Source organism: Arvicola amphibius, chromosome 8 (genome assembly GCF_903992535.2).
Source record: "Arvicola amphibius chromosome 8, mArvAmp1.2, whole genome shotgun sequence".
Taxonomy (NCBI): Eukaryota; Metazoa; Chordata; class Mammalia; order Rodentia; family Cricetidae; genus Arvicola; species Arvicola amphibius.
In genome coordinates this window covers 78,249,234-78,269,285 of record NC_052054.1, presented here as the reverse complement: position 1 = coordinate 78,269,285, position 20,052 = coordinate 78,249,234, and the positions used below count along the sequence as shown (strand labels likewise).

General features: G+C 44.8%; 1 pseudogene; it reads left to right on the top strand.

Moving 5' to 3' along the window:
* The first annotated feature begins 17 nt into the window (after positions 1-17).
* On the top strand, positions 18-12,031 carry LOC119821873 (annotated as a pseudogene).
* The last annotated feature ends 8,021 nt before the right edge of the window (positions 12,032-20,052 follow it).

The following is a 20,052-nucleotide window of genomic DNA, read 5'->3' as shown; positions in this document are numbered from 1 at the left end:
TGGTGGTGAAGGGTGAAATGAAGAAGGCACACTTAGATGTGTGTGTCAGCATCCCTGAAGCCACCAGGACGCACGGAGAGCAGCCTCCCCAAAACATTAACATACAGAGGACTGAGCTGGAGGGAGCAATTTTCCCAAAGATCAAACTACCACAGGTGTTTTGTGGCCCCCTCCCTGTGGTTCCGCCCTGGGTCTCCATCCCTGATGGCACATCCGTCCTTTTCCTCTCAAGTCTCCAGCAGAGACTTCTGACCTGAGCCCATCTTCCCACCCAGTTAGGGTGAGGTGGGATAGGGGTGGGTGGGTGTCCCCGCTCCAGTCACCACCCAGATAAAGTAAACACAATTGGGACACTGTAAAAAGCCGGGGTTTCAGTCGCCAGGACTCTAGAGAAAGTGTGGTGGAAATCAGGAAGAATGGAAAAGGAAGTTTCTAGAAGGCAAGCAGAAGAGGGTGGAAGTGCGGACCAATTACCACTCCTAACAGCCCAGCAGCCTTCCTGGAAGATCTTCCCCATCCCTACCCCCACCACCCTCCTCTGCCCCACCCACCAGGTGGTAGAGCCCTGGGCCAGATGCATACTGGGAATAGAAAGCTGGGTGGGAACTGCTTCCTCTCTGTTCCTCTGTCCCAGTATCCAGATTCCCGTCCCTAGAACACACATCGAGGACTCCCACGTGGAGGCCCAGAGAGGGATCAGAAGATTCGAGAAAAAGTGGGGAGCTGCAGTGCTAGGGAACAGCACCCCTCTTTTTGTGTAGGAGAAAACAGACTTGAGCTGGGCGTGATGACCCACACCTGGAAATCAGCACTTGGAGGTGGAGGCAGGAGAATCAGCTCAAGGTCACCCCTGACTTCACACTGAGTTTGAAGCCAGCATGGGCTGCACACCACTGTCTCAAAAAATAGTAACTGCCAGGCTTGGTGGAGAACGCCCCCACCTCAGCACCTGGGAGACAGAAGCAGGTAGATCTCTAGGAGTTAGAGACCAGCCTGTTCTACATATATATTGAACTCTGGAATAGCCAGGGCTACATAGAGGGACCCTGTCACAAAAATCAAAACAACAACCCAAATGGATAACGCTGGAGGGATGCCTCGGTGGTTAAGATCATGGCTGCTCTCGCAGAGGACCCTAGTTCAGTTCCCAGCACTCTCATCAGGGGTTTCATCATTGCTTAAAACTCCAGGGATCTGACGCCCTCTTCTGGCCTCTTCAGGTACCCACACACATGTGGCACACACACACACACACACAAACACACACATACACAATTTAAATTTAAAAGCAAACCTTGGGTTAGACAGGAACATCTTAGAGCATGTTTTGAAGGCTTTACCTTGGGATTCTACAGGACAGGAACACACCAGAGGGCTGAACCAGAGGACATCGGGTTTCAGGTTACAGCACCCTCCACTTGTCACACTTAGGCCGAAAATTGTGGCTCCTATTATTCCAACTTCACGCTCTGTGTAAACCACTGTCTGACACTCGTCTGAACCTCGCTTCGTTATTACTGGTTCCCACGGACCGGCCTCTCATTTCTTCATCAGCGCTGGATCTGAGTTCACGCGCGGCTCTTTGCAGGTCTGGGCTTGTCCTCGGCGATTGGCCAAACGCTTGCGTTCAATCCTTTATCAGTTCCTATATCTGCCTCCTGTCTGGGAACAGAGATGTGCTGAGTCCCTGACTGACTCGTCTTGGTATCAATGATCTTTGTTATAAGCTGTGAATAATATCCCCTTAAACATATTTTTTTTCATTTTTAATTCATTAGTGAATGTATTTATTTCCTATGACTCATTTTTTTTTTACAGAAACATGCTATGGATTAAGAAAGATTTTAACGGAATAGGTTCTTGAGGTTTTTTCGGTGGGGGTGCTGTTGTTTTGTTTTTAAGACAAAATTTTATATAGTCCAGGCTACCCTTGAACTTAATTAGCCAAGAATGGTCTTGAATTCTTGATCCTCTCTACCTCTCAAGTGCTAGGCATGTGCCACCACAGCTGGTTTATGCAATGCTGGGGGTTGAACCCAGAGTTTTGTCTTTGCTAGACAGGCACCATACCACCTGAGCCCAAGCCTCCTCCCCAGCTCTGCCATGGGAGCTTAAAATCCAAGACAACCCAGGACTCCATCCATCAACGTCAGTCTGGTGGATTTTGTTTGTTTGTTTGTTTGTTTTTTTCAAGACAAGGTTTCTCTGTAGCTTTGGTACCTGTCCTGGAACTAGCTCTTGTAGGCCAGGCTGGCCTCGAACTCACAGAGATCTGCCTGTCTCTGCCTCCCAAGTGCTGGGATTTAAGGCATGCGCCACCACTGCCCAGCCTGTTAGAATTTTTATTGTTTTTTATAGACAGTGAAAATAATGAAGTGAAGCTGGGTGGTGGTGGTGCACACCTTTAACCACAGCACTTGGGAGGCAGAAGCAGGAAGATCTCTGTGAGCTGGAGGCCAGCCTGGTCTTCAGAGCAAGTTCCAGGTTAGCCAGGACTACACAGTGAGACACAGTCTCCAAAACAAAACAAACAAATGAAAGACAACCCACCACCAACAACCAACCAAACCAAAAAAGGAAAAAGAATAAAGAAATAATAGAATGAGAAGATAATAATATTTATGATTTGATGAAAATCTAAACTTTAAAGATTTTATTTTGACTTAAGTGTATGTCGGGGTGGAGTATGTGCTCGTGAGCATAGTACCTGGGACAAACTAAAAGAGGGTGTTGGGCTGGGCAGTGGTGGCACATGCCCTTAATCCCAGCACTCAGGAGGCAGAGGCAGGGGCATCTCAGTGAGTTCAAGGCTAACCTGGTCTACAAGAGTTAGTTTCAGGACAGCCAGGACTGTTACACAGAAAAACTCTATCTCAAAAAACAAAAAAAGAAAGAAAGGCCGGGCGATGGTGGTGCACGCCTTTAATCCCAGCACTCGGGAGGCAGAGGCAGGCGGATCTCTGTGAGTTCGAGACCAGCCTGGTCTACAAGAGCTAGTTCCAGGACAGGCTCTAAAAAAGCCACAGAGAAACCCTGTCTCGAAAAACCAAAAAAAAAAAAAAAAAAGAGGGTGCTGAATCCCCTGAAACTGGAATTACAGGGACTTATGAGTGTCTGACATGAGTTTTATTTGTTCTTATTTTATGTGTATGGGAGTTTTGCCTGCATATGCGTATGTGTGCCATGTGAGTGCAGTACCTGAAGAGGTCAGAAGAGGGCGTCAGATCTCCCAGAACTGCAGTTATAGACAGTTGTGAGCCATTTGTGGGTCTTGGGAACAGAACCTGAGTCCTCTGGAAGAGTAGCCAGTGCTCTTAACCACCGACCCATCTCTCTAGCCTCCTCTTTCTTTCTATTTAGATGAAGTCTCCCTGTAGTCTCAGCCTCCTCACTGCTGGGATTAAAGGAAAGAGTCACTGCACCAGTGGGAAAGCTAATGCTTCTAATGATAATGATAGTGAATTGAAGACTCCTCCTCCTCCTCCTCCTCCTCCTCCTCCTCCTCCTCCTCCTCCTCCTCCTCCTCCGGTCTCTGCTGAGGGCAGGCCTTTTCTCATAGTGTTCAGCTGTGTGTGAATTTACTTAACCAAAAGCACTTGACTATTTTAAGCTGACAGTATGGTTTCACCAGGCATTTCCTTTTTCACTGTTCTAACTGTGCAGCAAGCATTTCTAGGTGATAAACTAGATCTTGTGCCTTTCAGGGCCTGATAATAAAATGCTCTGGGTGGCTCTCTCCTCTGACTTCCTGTCTTTCCCCCCTTACCAAGTCTTATTGTGCAGACCAGGCTGGCCTAGAACCTGCAGAGATCTGCCTGCCTCTGCCTACTGAGTGTTGTGATGCAAGACAGGCACCGCCAGCTGTGGCAACCCAGTTTTTGAAGACAGCCTGGAGTTCGATGATTTGGCTATCTCACCTAGTCAGCAACCCCCAGGGAGCCAACTGTCTCCAAATCCCCAGAGCTGGGATTACAAGTGTGCTCTGTGATGCCCGGTTTCTTACATGGGTACCAAGGATCGAATTCAGCTTCTCACGCTTGTGGGACAAGCACTTTACCAACGGAACATTTTCCCCAGCCTCCTCAATGGCAGCCCCAAAGAGTATGAGATGAGTTAGCTACCCCACCTGGAGTGATTAACAGTGCTGAATGGGTGAATCACCTAAAGGTCTTTGCTTGGTTTGAGATTATAATATAATTATAATATTTCTCCCTTCCCTTTCCTCCCTCCAAATCCTACCATATACCCCTCCCTAATCCTTTTAAATCCATGCCTCTTTTCCCTTATATACATTGAATATATATAAATATACATATATTTGAATATATGCTTAAATACGAACTGTTCAGTCTATCTAACGTTACTTATATGTATATTTGCACTGGAGGACTAACCCCTGCGCTCTTCCCCGAAGAAGACGCCTCTTCTGCTCTTCACGTCCCTCGGTTGTCTGCAGTTCTCTGTAGGGCTGAGGCCTTGTGGACCTTCCCCATCTACTTTGGCTTGTCCATTAGTGTTGCCTTTGTTCAGCTCATAGTTCGGTGGTCACGTTCATAAGATGCTGTGGGAACTCCTTCAGCCAATAGCCTTTACAGTATCAGCCCATTGGGCGTGGTCTCGGGCATAAACGCAGACATAAAGCCTGCTGGATTCGGTTCAGTTCCCAGTGCAGGCGGAGGACTGTGGATCGCTGCCCTTTCTGTGAGTTCACCACCTAAACAGATAAACCTTTAGTACACTCCATTCAGGGATAGTGTGGGACTATTTTATTATAAATTGTAACTGATTGGCATGGGGTGACTAAATCCACATAAAACCTGAGAGAGCCTGGTCTACAAGAGCTAGTTCCAGGCCAGGCTCCAAAGCTACTGAGAAACCCTGTCTCAACAATAAAAAAAAAAAAAAAAAAAAAAAACCAAAACCCAAAAACCAAAAACCAAAACAAAACAAAAAACCCACCTAAGAGAGCTTGGAAAGAAATTTTAGACATAAAAGAACAGAGTTTAGCACAGCTTCTTGGTAGCCGTTTTTTTTCCCCAGATGAGCTCTGTTTGCGGGAGGTGAGCAGAGGCACCGGGGCTCCTTTAAGAGAGGTCTTCCTGACGCAGCATTGGCAGAGAAAGCTGTGCAGCTTCTTAGGGGAGAGCTTCCTGGATCGTGTTGGCACCGAAAGGCTCTGGCTCCTTCAGGAGGTCTGGCTCCTCCGGGAGGTCTGGCTATGGTACATTTGAATGGGGTTTGTGAGCAGAGGGCTACAGGTTGATTGATGGCACAGTGGACCCACTGTGTTCCTGGAGCTGGGCAGAGAGCTTGGCTTTAGTCATTTAGAATAGTCAAACTTGTAGTCATGTTAGTTAGGTTTTCTAGATGTACAGAGATATGTTTCAAATGGATAGGTATTATTTTTTTTTTTTTTTGGTTTTTTTGAGACAGGGTTTCCCTGTAGTTTCTAGAGCCTGTCCTGGAACTAGCTCTTGTAGACCAGGCTGGCCTCGAACTCAGAGATCCGCCTGCCTCTGCCTCCCGAGTGCTGGGATTAAAGGCGTGTGCCACCACCGCCCGGCTTGGATAGGTATTCTTAAAAATCTTTCAAAGACATACAGAATATGGCATTTAAAATGTTTTAAGAACTTAGACTTTTTTTTTTTTTTGACAGTGAGACATGTTTGCTTCTGGCAGCACCAATTACTTCAGAGAGGTTTCTGGGAACTGAAGAAACTCATTATGGAATTTGCCTTCAGTGTGACATGGCTAGTCATTTGGGCAAGAAACTGCTCTTTCCAGGACTGCTTGATGGTGTGCTGTTTAAACTGGACATTCAGGACCTGCAGAAAATGATGGCTGAAGTTGCCTAAAGAAGGTGAGACAGTCCTTCAGGGTTCCTGTTTCACAAAAGTGTCTTCCAGACATTCTGCAAGACACAGAAAAAAGTGACTGACAAACTGCCAATATAGGCGAAACTGTCTTTGAAATATCCTGCCGCTTCATGGAAAAGTCTGCTGGATACTGTGGGCCTGTAGGCTGAAGATGGATCCCCAATGTTACAGAAGAACTTTGGGTGACTGTCCAAGCAGCAAGATGTCAATTATAGAGTTTTGGAAGTTGCTTACAATGCACTTCCTGTTTGCTTAGGTAATAGTATATTCTTCTGAGCCTTTGATGGAGCTGAAAAAAGATAGTTATAATTATAAAAGATAGATTAGATATACAACTTTAGACTCACAAAGATAGGATAGATGATGATAGAGTATTTTTTAATTTGCCAAATGTAAATGGGCTAAATATTATAACTATAATTTTTGCTTGGGAACTATTTTTGTTGTATATAATCTTGCTATGTTAAAGTTAAAACCTTCCTTTTTAATTAGACAGAAAAGGGAAGGTGATGTGGGACTCCTCTTTGTATGCTGTGAATATGTTTTACTATCATTGGTTAATAAAGCAGCTGCTGTGGGCCTCTGGAAGGGCAGAATAAAGCCAGGTGGGAAATCTGAACAAAAATATAGAGAGAAAGTAGGCAGAGTCAAAGAGACGGCATGTAGCTGCTGAAGGAGAAATATGCCCACTGGAACCTTACCTTACCGGTAGGCCACAACCTCATGGTAATTCACAGATTAATAGAAATTGGTTAATTTAAGATGTAAGAGTTAGCCAGAAATATGTCTAAGCTATTGGCCAAACAGTGTTGTAATTAATATAGTTTCTGTGTAATTATTTCAGGTCTGGGCAGCTGGGAACGAGTAAGCAATCTCCTACTACAATAAGACTTTATGAGTGTAGTAGCTTTTGCTATTACTAGGAGTCACAAGCTCCCTGGTCCTCTGGCCTTTACAATTTTTCTACCTCTTTTTTGTAATGTTCCCTGAGCCTTAGGTGCTGGAGTGTTTTTGTGTTTGCTGGGACTGGGCTCCACAAGTGTGCATTTTGACAGGCTCTGGTTTCCTGTAGTGATTTCTCTCTGTTGCAAAGAGAAGTTTCCTCGATGAGGGGTGATGGCCACATTCTCTGTGGGAATAAGGAAAATGTTTATAGATTGTTGTTAGGGATTATGTTGGTTTAGTAAATTAGTGGTTGTAGATTCTCCTCCAATAAGCACGATATCATTAGCGCTGAGTAATTAGCTAGGTTTCTAGTACCAGGCACGGTTCCCTCTTGTTGACCAGGTCTCAAATCCAATTAGAGAGCTGTTGGTTACGACTAAGGTGTGTGCGCCACTACTGAGCCCTTAGGATTACTGTGACATGCTGGTTGTTGATGTGGTTTATAGGTGCTATAGCTGGGTAGGACTGTGATCCAAAGTTTTAAGACAAAGGAGACAGAAAAAAATGAGGGTAGGGATTCCATGCTTTTACCCATATTTCAGTTACTTTGTGAGCCCAAGGGATGAGTTAGTAATTTTTAGTACTTGTTTTATTGAGAATACCAGGTGTGGTGGCACATGGCTAAAATCCCAGTCTTCTAGAGCAGAAGTAGGGGGGGGGTCACATATTTGGATTATGTGAGGAGATCGTCTTTCTCACACACACACACACACACACACAGACAGACACCTCAGAAAGGTAATAGAAAAGAGAGGGAGAGAGAGAGAGAGAGAGAGAGAGAGAGAGAGAGAGAGAGAGAGAGAGAGAGAGAGAGAGAGAGAGAGAGAAGAGTTATGTGAGAGTGAGCTGTTTGGCAATATGACCACTTGTCCCTCAAGGGCTACCTGCCGTCCTCAGTGGGTAGCTCACAAGAGTCAACAATGTGAGTTTAGACTTTCAGCTCTCAAACTATGAGATAACTAAATCTTTTTGCTTTATAAGGCAGCCTGCTATAATACTAAAACTCACAGACTGATTCAGGTGTTATTTCCTGGGGGGAATAAAGAAAGGGGGGAAGGGAATGAATTGAGCACCAGATGAAAAGTAACTTCTTAGGCCTGAGAACCTTAATTCTGAGCAGAAAGAAACACTCATTGAACCAAGAACTTCCAAACTGGGAGGAATCCACAGCACCAAATACCTCTGAAAATAGGCCCAAAACAGGTGGCTGGGGGGGGGGGGGAGGCGGCAAAGGAAATCCTCAGGGTGATAGTAAAGGGAGTTTCTGGATAGCAGCATCCTCTGGGTTCCAACCTCCTGCTCACCCATAGGAATTGGAAGGCAGACAGAAGGGACAGCTGACCTGAGAGCGCCATGAAGGTGAAGTTGACATAACCCTTGACTTGTTTCAACACACTGAGCAAACCAAGGGATTCAGTCCAACATACAGAGAAACTAGGGGCACCCAATGGTAAGCAAATCGTCATGGTGACCAAGAAGCATAGTAAATTATGCAAGGAGACATCCCCACAGATACACCACAGGGGTGCTTCCAGAAGGATGCTACATTGTCTCAGTAACACCAACACCAAATACTCAGCCAAACAAAATTACTTAGTGTATCTATTGTAGCAGTCCTGGGTGGGTCAGGAGCCCATAAGAGACAGAAGGGCAGTTACATCACCTAACAGTTAACCAGAGAGAAAGTGAAGGACTGGAGAACTGGCTCACTGGTTAAGAGAGCTTGCTGATCTTTGTTTTATGTTTGTTTGGTTTTACGAGACAGGGTTTCTCTGTAGCTTTGGAGCCTATCCTGGAACTAGCTCTTGTAGACCAGGCTGGCCTCAAACTCACAGAGATTCTTCTGTCTCTACCTCCCAAGTACTGGGATTAAAGGTGTGCGCTACCACTGCCCGGCTGAGCTTGCTGCTCTTGGATAGGATCAAAGTTTGGTTCCCAGCATGCACATCAAGTGGCTCATGACCACCTGCCACTCCAGTTCTAAGGAATCCCATGCTCTCTTCTAGTATCTTGGGGGAGTGGGAGAGAGAGAGACATCTTTAGGGGTTGGGAGCCACCTGCCTCTGTCTCTCAAGTACTGGGATTATAGGTAGGCACCGCCATGCCTGACTAAATAAAAAATTTAAATATAGTTTAAAGATTAGGATCAGCCTGGTCTACACAGGGAGTTCTAGGACAGCCAAGGTACATAGCGAGACCCTGTCTCAAAAAACAAACACAAAAAATTTAGGATAAGCAAATGGCTCAGCAGGTAGAGGAGAGGGCACTTGTCACAAAACTGGAAACCCTGACTTTAATTTCCTGGACCCAAACTGTGAAATGAGAGAATTCCCATGAGCTGTGTTTGGACTGCCACACTGGGGCTATGGCACACACCACTACCATCATGTAAAATAAATAAATGATAAAAAATGTATCCTTATGCTGGGCAGTGGTGGTGCACACCTTTAATCCCAGCACTCGGTAGGTAGGAGCAGGCGGATCTCTGTGAGCTGAGGTCAACCTGGACTACAGAGTGAATTCCAGGACTGGCTCCATAACTACTGAGAAACCCTGTCTATATATATATATATATATATATATATATATATATATATATATATACATATATATATATATGTTTTTAATTAAAGCAGAATTATACAGCTTTCCTCCTTCCTTTATTGTACCCTCCCTCCAGCAGCTCCATGACTCTCTGCAAACCTTCCCATGTCTCCCCACTCCCAAACTGATACTCTTATTCTTTGATTATTAGTGTTACATATGTATGTATACGTATGCACACATCTATAAATATAAACTGCTGAACCATTTTTGTTGCTTGTGTGTATATTTTTTCAAGACTGACCACTCTATATTCAACCGATAATGTGATTCATCCCTCAGAGAGGCTAGTTCTTCTCCCAGCAGTGCCTGTCCTTTCTAGAGGTGCCCATGCAATTTTCTCTTTCCATGTTGGCATACCTACTGATATTGCCATCGTTCCAATCTTGTCTATGCAGCCATTTGTAGGAGAGAGTGTTTTCACAGCAGACTTCCTGGTACTCTGGCCTTACAAACCTTCCGCCCCTCTTCCGTGACACGTTATCTATGTTTACCCTGAAAGCTAGGCAAGGGTTCACATGCCTGTAATTCCAGTTAATAGGTACGCTGGGGAGGAAAGAACCATTGAGCCCATAAGTTCGGCAGCCGTATGACAACGTGGCTCTCTCAAAAGGAAAAAAAAAAAAAAAACACTAGCCAGGAGTGGTGCTAAACACCTGTAATTCTAACACTCCAGAAGCTGAGGCAGGAGTAAGAGTCCAAGGCCAGCCTCTCTCGACAGGCATCCTCATTAGAATGACGTCGTCTTTAAAACTGTGTGACAATCCTTGACGCACTGCTGCGATGTCCTGGGAAGACAGGGCAACCTATTTCCTCAACATCATCCAGAGGCATAATCATTTACATATGTCACTGTGATTGGTTTACTAAAGAAGATGACTGCCCAATAGCGGGCCAAGAAGAGATAATTGGGCGGGAGAGCCAGACGAGGGGGCGCCCTGGGAGAAAGAAGGACAGAGTCTGGAGTAGCGAGTAGAGAGAAGCAAGATGAACAAGCTATGCTAAGAAAAGGTACCAAGCCACGTGGCAAAGCATAGATAAAAATATGGGTTAATTAAAAATGTAAATTAAGCCAGGCGGTGGTGGCGCACGCCTTTAATCCTAGCATTTGGGAGGCAGAGGCAGGTGGATCTCTGTGAGTTCAAGGCCAGCCTGGTCTACTAGAGCTAGTTCCAGGACAGGCGCCAAAGCTACAGAGAAACCTTGACTCGTGGGGGAAGAAAAGTAAGTTAGCAAGTAACAAGCCAAGATTTGTAATTAATATTAAGACTTCGTGTAATTTGGGAGCTGAACAGTGGGAAAGAAAAGTTCACCTACCCCAGCACGCAAGAGGCAGAGGCAGAGGCAGAGGCAGAGGCAGGTGGATCTCTGTGAGTTTGAGGCCAGCCTGGTCTACAAAGCGAGTTCCAGGACAGCCAGTGTTGTTACATAGAGAAACCCTGTCTTGGGGGAGGGAGGAGAGAGATCATTCAACTTTTGGATGATTACCCAAATGCTTCACTGTGGAGGCAGACAATGTGGCCTCCAAGCAGGTCCACAGCAGATCCACATGTCCCTGCGAGAGATGCAGGTCCACACAAGATCCACACGCCCCTGCGAGAGATGCAGGTCCACACGAGATCCAGACATGTCTGCGAGGGAAGCAGATCCACACAAGATCCACACATCCCTGCAAGGGAAGCGGGTCCACATGAGATCCACACGTCCCTGAGAGAGATGCAGGTCTACACCAGATTCACAAGTCCCTGCGAGGGAAGCAGGTCCACACAAGATCCACACGTCCCTGAGAGAGATGCAGGTCCACACAAGATGCACACGTCCCTGCGAGGGAAGGCTCGCTGATGGGCGAGAACACCAGGATGCACAAGGCCATCCAGGTCATCTGGAAAACCCAGCTCTGGAGAAACTGCTACCTCATTCCAGAGGAATGTGGGCTTGGTGTTCACCAGGGAGGACCTCACTGAGATTAGGGACATGCTGCTGGCCAAGCTGCGTGCCATCGCCCTGTGTGAGGTCACTGTGCCAGCCCAGAACACTAGTCTGAGGCCGGAGAAGCCCTCTTTCTCCCAAGCTTTAGGCATGCTAAGATCTCCGGAGTACCATGAAAGTCTACGTGATGGGCAGATGATAAAAGTGGAGACAAAGGAGCCGGCGAAGCCACACTGCTGAACACGGTGAACATCTCCCGCCCCCCTTCCGGCCATCATGCAGCAGGTGTTTGACAGTGGCAGCATTCACAACCCAGAGGTGCCCGACACCACGGAGTCCACTCTGCATTCTCACTTCCGAGAGGGTATCGCAAATGTTGCCAGCGTTTGTCTGAGAATTGGTTACCCGACTGTTGCCTTGGTGCCACACTCAATCATCAACGGATACAAGCAGGTCCTGGCTTTGCCTGTGGAGACTGAGTACACCTTCGGGCTTGCTGAAAAGGTTCGGGCCTTCTTGGCTGGTCCATCTGCATTTGTGGCTGCTGCCTCAACGGCTGCCGCTGCAGCTGCCATTGCTGCTGCTCCTGCTGCTGCCCCAGTCAAGGCAGAAACCCTGAAGCCAGGGAAGAGTGCGAAGAATCAGATGAACATTTGGGATTTGGTCTCTTTGACTAATCCTCTCAGAGTAACCAACTCAGTCAACTTAGTTTGAGAAACTTGGAAGTAAAGCCTTATTTCTCTATTTAAAAAATTCGAGACCAGCCTAGTCTGCAAGAGCTAGTTCCAGGACAGACTCAAAAGCTACAGAGAAACCGTCTCGAAAAACCAAAAAAAAAAAAAAAAGACCTTTGTCTCACAAATAATGAGATCTCTCCCAGTGGTGTGTATCTGTAATCCCAGTACTTGGCTGGTGGAAGCAGGATTAGGAGCTCAAGGCCAACCTGGGCTAAATAACAAGTTTGAGGGCAGCCCAGGCTACATGACAAACCAACAAACCAACCAGAAGTAAAATTATTTACAGAACTCTCACATAAAATATTAATAGTTGTCCATGGTGGTAGCACATGCCCTTAATCCCAGCACTCAGGAGATAGAGACAGGTGGATCTCTGTGAGTTCAAGGCCAGCCCAGTCTACAAGTGAGATTCAGGACAGGCTCAAAGCTACAGAGAAACCCTGTCTCGATAAAAACCAAAAAGAAAGAAAGAAAGAAAGAAAGAAAGAAAGAAAGAAAGAAAGAAAAAGAAAAGAAGAAATATCATGGTCATACTGTATTATGAGTAAAGATGGATGGTGCAGTTATAAATTCCATTTTTTTTTCAAGACAGGTTTTCTCTATAGCTTTGGAACCTGTCCTGTAACTAGCTCTTGTAGACCAGATGGCCTTGGACTCAGGATCAGCCTGCCTCTGCCTCCCGAGGGCTGGGATTAAAGGTTTACAACACCACCGCCTGGCTTCCATTCCCTTTTTAAAATATTTTGTTTTGTGTGTGTCTGAGTGTGCATGCACAAACTCCTTCAAACACGCATGTGGAGACCAGAGACCTTGAGTGTACTTACTTGGGAACCTTGGTTGTTGTTTTTTTTTTTTTAAATATTTATTTATTTATTATGTATACAATATTCTGTCTGTGTGTATGCCTGCAGGCCAGAAGAGGGCACCAGACCTCATTACAGATGGTTGTGAGCCACCATGTGGTTGCTGGGAATTGAACTCAGGAACTCTTGAAGAACAGTCAGTGCTCTTAACCACTGAGCCATCTCTCCAGCCCTGGAACCTTGGTTTTGAGATGGTTCACAGGTTAAGAAATATCTGTCGGCTGGTCCGTCCTGTCCCTGTTTCCCCAGGGCTGCTGGGGTTACTACAAGCACACACCTTCACATGTCTAGCCTAGCTTTTTTTTAGACAGGATTTCTCTATGTAACCCTGGCTGTCCTGAAACACCATTTACAGACCAGGATGGCCTCAGATTCAGAGATCTGCCTGCCTGGAATGGAAGGAACTCCCTGCCTCAAACTCAGAAAATTCATCTGCCTCCTCCTCTCAAGTGCTGGTATTGAAGACGTATGCTACCATACCTAGAGCCTTTTGGACGAATGCTCTTTGGGTATTGAACGCAAGTCCTTTGCTCACTTAGCAATCATTCTCCTGAGATATCTCATCCCCTTCTTTGACATTTATATTACCATAAAAGGAGGCTTCAATTCAAACCAACTTCACTAGTTCACTCATAAGAGAAGGGGATCACAGAAATGTAGTATGTCAGAAAAGATGAAGTAGATTTCCCCTGGGAGACGTATGGGGAACATGTTTGTGGACTCCCTTGCAGCTAGATTAACTTGATCAGATGTCACTAAACTGGAATCATACCCCTCAGGAACTGAGAAGGTGCAAGGGAGGCAGTGTATGCAGGCATGAACATGTACCCCTCCCTGGGAAAGTATGGATGGAGATGGTGTTTCCCCAAATATAGCGAGAGATCCCACAGAGCATTGTATGCAGCTTGAAATCTGGAGTCTTAGGCTTTGGACTACCTTTTGTGATTGCTACCTTTTGTTTGAAGTGTTTGAGTCTTTCTTTTCCTGTTAGTGGGGATTTTAAGATGTAGCCCTGGTTGTCTTGGAAAGCTCTGTAGACCAGGCTGGCCTTGAACTCCCAGAGATCCACCTGCCTCTGCCTCGAGTGCTGGAATTAAAGGTGTGCACCACCACTACCCAGCTGAAGTGTTTGATTCTCATCAGAGTTCTTCTGGAAGTTCTTCAGAGCTTTTGCAAAACTAAGCTAGTTATGAGAAGACTTGACACACCAGGTCTCAGGGCTGAGGATCGCTTAGGCAAATGGCTTCTTCAAACAGCTCCAGATAAGAGGTTTTGGTATGCGGAAACTGACTTGCTAAAAGTTGTAAATAGCGTTAACAACTATAAAAGGGCTTTTGTGAAGCAATGGGCAGTCAGTTCAACACCAATTCACCCCGCTGCCTTGCTAAGCCCAAATTCATCCTAAAGTGACCCAATTCCTCATGAACCCACGTAAAACAGAACACCAACACTGGCACCCAACGTCGTGGGTCTGGGAGAAAGAAGCAATCAAGACACCCAGGACTGGAGGTAAAAAGCAGGCTCTCGGGTAAGAGGACTCCAGGCTTCTGCAGAGTCATGGGGAATTTAAACTCCCCATCTCAGGAGCAACAAAAAGTACAGTTGCTAAAATGCTTGTCAAAAGGAAAAGCATTAACTACATAATTATTGCAAATATTTTTTTAAATATTTCTTATGGTTTTTTCTAACTTTATTTTATGTGCATTGGTATGAAGGTGTCAGATCCCCTGGAACTGGATCTTCAGACAGTTGTGAGCTGCCATGTGGGTACTGGGAATTGAACCGGGGTCCTCTGGAAGAGTAGTCAGTGCTCTTAACCGCTGAGCCATCTCTCCAGCCCCAAATTATTGCAAATATTAAAGATACAAATAGAATGGTTTCTGATAAATCAAAGAAAAAGGCCCTTCCCAGTAGAAAGGTGTAGATGGAGCGGCGGGGCTGCGACCCGCCACCCAGCTAGCTTTACACCCAAAATAATTACATGGAAACTGTATTCATTTAAACACTGCCTGGCCCATTAGTTTTAGCCTCTTATTGGCTAATTAACCCATATTTAGTAATCCATGTAGCACCACGAGGTGGTCGTTTACCAAGAGAGATCTTAGCCTGCGTCCATCTCGGAGAGGAGAGGCATGGCAACTCACTATGGCGACTGCCTGAAGCGGCTGCCTTCTCTTTACCAGAATTCTGTTCTGTTTACTCCGCCTACCTAATTTTCTGTTCTACTAAAGGGGCCAAGGCAGTTTCTTTATTAACCAATGAAAGTAACACATAGACACTCCTCCATCAGAAAGGGGGGCAGTGTTTAATCAAGAAAAAAGGATTTTCGGATCTGGAGAGATGGCTCAGAGGTTAAGGACACTGCCTGTGCCTCCAGAGGACCTGGGTTCAATTCCCAGCACCCACGCGCCGTTTACAACTGTCTGTAACCCCAGTTCCAGGGGATCCAATACCTTCACACCAATTCACATTAAATAAAAATAAATAAAGTTTAAAAAAAAATAAAAAAAGAAAAAGAAAAAAAGGATTTTCAGGTTGAATAAGGAAAAGTGTTAAATCAAAGTCTACAAATAAAAAGGCCCAAGAAATAATTTAAAAAAAAAAGGAAAGAAAGAAGCCTCTTCCTGGTGGAGGGAAGAAAAAGGCTCTTTCCGATAAAAAAAAAGAAAAAAATTAATGATAGCTGGAACTCAGACTCTGCGGCTGCAGTCTGCCTGGCATCTCTTTCAGCCAAGGGCCTCCCAGTGCAGAGCAACAGCGACTCCCGAACTCCAGAGAGTGACGGGTGGGGCTCCAACGCTGCCAGCAGGAGCTAGCAGAGCGGCTTAGAACATAGCATCTTCTTGTCTGTTTGTTTGATTTTGGTTTAAATGTTTATTTTTCCTTACGGGGGGAAGGGGAGAACTCATTATCAATGGTCCTTTCATGAGAGAAAAATTAAAACAAACCCAACGTCTGCTAAGACAGTCGCAGTCAGAGATAAGTACCAAGCCAACTTTGGCTTTCCAGAGGGGTTAGTCACTCATTGTATGGAGGGTGTCCTCTTCTTGTGATCGTCTGAGTACTGCTTACAGGCTTGTCTAACTTTCACAGTAAATGAACAGAGAGCCAAAGTCACAATTCTTAACTATACCATTGAGTATGTTCTTGTCTGTTTATCATTACTAAGGATTTGGCTCTGCTCTTTAAGTTGCTTTCTGGAAACTCTTGGTTAAATTCTATAAAAATGTAACACCTAAAACAGAGTAGGTTGTTAGCATGTTAAATAATGCCGCTGCTAAGGTGGAAGCGCATAGAAATAATGTCTTACTGCTAAAGAACCCAGAAGAATTATATTTCCACTAAATAAAATACAAGTAAATTGGTCCACATGGTAATTGACAGGCCACATTAACAAGTCACCAGGATCTATAAAAAGAACTCTCAATCCAGACTCCATAAAGTACTTCGTGGGTGTTGCCTAACGTTACCTCTTAAAATCCTACAGATATTTTTACTTTTGAGACAGGGCTTCTCTGTGTAACCCTGGCTGTCCTGGAACTTGCTTTGTAGACCAGGCTGGCTTCAGACTCACAGAGACCCACCTGCCTCTGCCTCCCAAGTGCATTAAATGCGTGTAACACTACTGCCCAGCCCAGAGTTTATTTTTAATTCTTTTATAGATGGTTCTTAAAAAGGACAAAGAACAGTTTACACACAAATTCCACATGCTCCACAAAAAGATTGTAGCCACTCCGGGTCATACAGCCCAACAGTCAAACTCACTGTAATCAGTCAGCTTTTATTAGATGTTTCTCGACCAGTGAACACGTTAACTGACTCTGCTGTTTATTTAAATTTGGATGATGGTTTATTGGATAGACTAAGAAGAATCAGAGTTTTATGGTCGTAACGGACAGCTTTGAAACCCCAGTTAGCACGTCAACATGCATGTCCTTACGGAGAACTCAGCCTCAATATTGGAGATTTGAAGCTGCTTTAGAATTGGCAATGGGCAAATGCCTTACATTATCTCCACAAATTCCTTGTTATAAAATAGCCACTGGGAGTAAAGTCCTCTTCCCTCAGGGACAGTAGGAATAATTTTGGGAAGAAGTAGTTTAACATCTCCAGAAATTTTTTTTATTAAAAATTTCCGCCTCCTCTCCACCTCCCATTTACCCCCCTCCCCCCTCCATTCTCCCTCCCTCTCCTGACCAGAGAGCAGTAAGGGTTCCCTGCCCTGTGGGAAGTCCAAGTTCCTCCCCCCTCCATCCAGGTCCAGGAAGGTGAGCATCCAAACAGGCCAGCCCCCCCCCCCAAAGCCAGTATGCGTAGTAGGATCCAAATCCAGTGCCATTGTCCTTGGCTTCTCAGCAGCCCTCATTGTCCGCCATGTTCAGGGAGTCCGGTTTTATCCCATGCTTTTTCAGTATCAGTCCAGCTGGGCTTGGTAAGGTCCGAATAGATCAGCCCCACCGTCTCAGCTCTCCAGGATTTTTATACACCTAGGAATTATAGATCAAGATTACACAGGAGCAATTGAATTTATGCCTTATGAAAAAAGGACTATACAGAGAGATGCTGGCAACAGAATTGCTCAGTTGTTACTACTCTCATATCTTAAAGGCAAAGCAGCTCCAACATGTAGGAAGGAGAAAAAAAAAGTATTTTGGCAAACTGTTATTAACCATGAGAGGCCAAAGATAATTACAAGTAAATGACATTGAGGTTGAAAGGTTTGACGGGCACTGGAGCTATAATTTCTCAGGAATCTTGGAATCGGGGCTGGAGAGGTGGCTCAGCGGTTAAGAGCATTGCCTGCTCTTCCAAAGGTCCTGAGTTCAATTCCCAGCAACCACATGGTGGCTCACAACCGTCTGTAATGAGGCCTGCAGGAAGAATACTGTATACATAATAAACAAATAAATAAATATTTAAAAAAAAAAAGAATCTTGGAATCCCAACTGACCTTTACAAAACGCCGCCTGCCACTCAGTTTTTAGGTATTAGGACATTATTTCAGGTGAAATAAAGTATAGAATGGGTTAAATGTACAGGAGCTGAAGGACACGTGGAAATATTAAAGCCTAAGGTGGCTGATACAGTCATGAGATTTGTTACAGCAGTGGGGAGCTCTAGTTAACATTCCTGTAATTTCAGAAACAGCGCATAAGATGATTAGGAAAATGGAATACATCCCTGTAAAGGTGCTGGAGGGAATTATCAAGGAAAAGCACGGGCTATACAAATTGTCCAGAAGCAGGACAAGGCAGGGACTGGCTATGCATATTTGGAGTAGGGGCCACTGCCCAAAGCCCAGCGCCTCTGCCTTTAAAATAACTAATAAGCCTGGCTGTACGGGTGGAGCAGTGGCCTTACCTGAAGAAAAACTGCAGGCGCTTGAGCAACTAGGAAAGGAACAGTTAGATGCTGAGCACATGGAGAAACTGCCTGGCCTTGCAATTCTCCTGTGTTTGTAATAAAAATGAAATCTGGAAAATGAAGAATGTTAACTGATTTGAGAGTCGTATACAAAGTAATCAACCTACGGGGTATTTACAGCCTGAAGCTCCTTTATCTTCTTTATTACCTAAAGACTGGCTATTATAGTTATTGATTTACAAGGCTGTTCCTGCGCTATCCCTTTACAAGAACAAGATAGAGAAGAATTTGCTTTTACAGTGCCTACTTATAACAATGCCCAGCCTGTAGATGATACCAATGGAAAATCCTTCCTCGTGGACTATAGAACGGTCCAACTCGATGTCAGTATTTTGTGCATCCACCACCGGAAGTGGTTCTTTCCATTGTTCAATGATGTCCTCAGTCCATTCTTTACTGTTATAGATGAGATTCTATTGGCTGCTTCTGATACAGATACCTTGGAAAGAATGTTTAATGTAGTACAGAAAACCACTTTTACCCTGTTAGGAATTACAGATTGCTCCTAAAAAATACAAAGAGGAGATTTTCTTAATTACTTAGTATTTTTTTTTTTTTTTGATTTTTCGAGACAGGGTTTCTCTGTGGCTTTGGAGCCTGTCCTGGAACTAGCTCTTGTAGACCAGGCTGGTCTCGTTAATTACTTAGTATTTAAATTAATTAGAGAATCCATCCACAAAGGGTACAAATTACAAGAGATCAATTTCACATTCTAAATGGTTTTCAAAAAATTTTCAGTGATACTTGCTGCGGTCAGCGCAGCCTGGCTAGCCAAGACTGGCGGGGCGTGCCGGGATTGAGACACCGAGGCTTCTTTTCAGGTGGAAGAAAAGCAACCTTTATTTTGTCCAGCAACCTTTTATACCTCTACTGCTTCTGTAGAGACCCACCATCCAGAAAGAACACAAACATCCTTGTCAATTACAGACCACAAGGAAGTTCCCCTGCGGGTCAGGGGGAGTGAGGGCAGCTAGATCACAATATTAACTGGTTGCAGCCTACCATTGGATTGCCTACTCAAGAATTAAGTAATTTGCTTCAAATCTTGAAAGGGGACTCAGATTTCAACAGTGCAAGGCTATATTAGCAGCCGAAGCAGAAAGGGAATTGGCTCAAGTAGACCGGAAACCGCAAGATGCCTATGTAGATCAATCAGATCTCACAACTGAATGAAGTTTAGTAAATTTACCTTCTACTTATTCCCCTACTGGACTTGGAAGTGTTTATCTAATTATTCTTTACCAATATCAGGGTAAGAACCTGAAAAATCAGAGAAGCAGGGAAACAGCCACCAGTGACCTCCTATCTCTTTAGTTCCGTCTTCTCAAAGGGCTGAGACCCTCTCTCAGCCCTGACTTTTTTCTGTCTCCTGTCTGTCCTCAGTCCTCCAAACCTCTACGGTTAATTTTGGTCAGCCAGTGGCTAGCTCTGCCCTTTGACTCAAAGCAAGCTTTCAGAATGAAATCAAAATATTACATTATACAAAGGTATGACAATATTTTAGAATAGATATTCCTAGTTCACAGACTTAAAAGTAAAAAACCTACATAGGTTTCTGAATTAATTCTAAAGGGAAGAATAAGATTTTGTCAATTGTCAGGAACGGATCCTGCTGAGATTGTACTACCCTACACTAATGTTAAAATTATGCAATGTGGGTGACTAATAATGAGT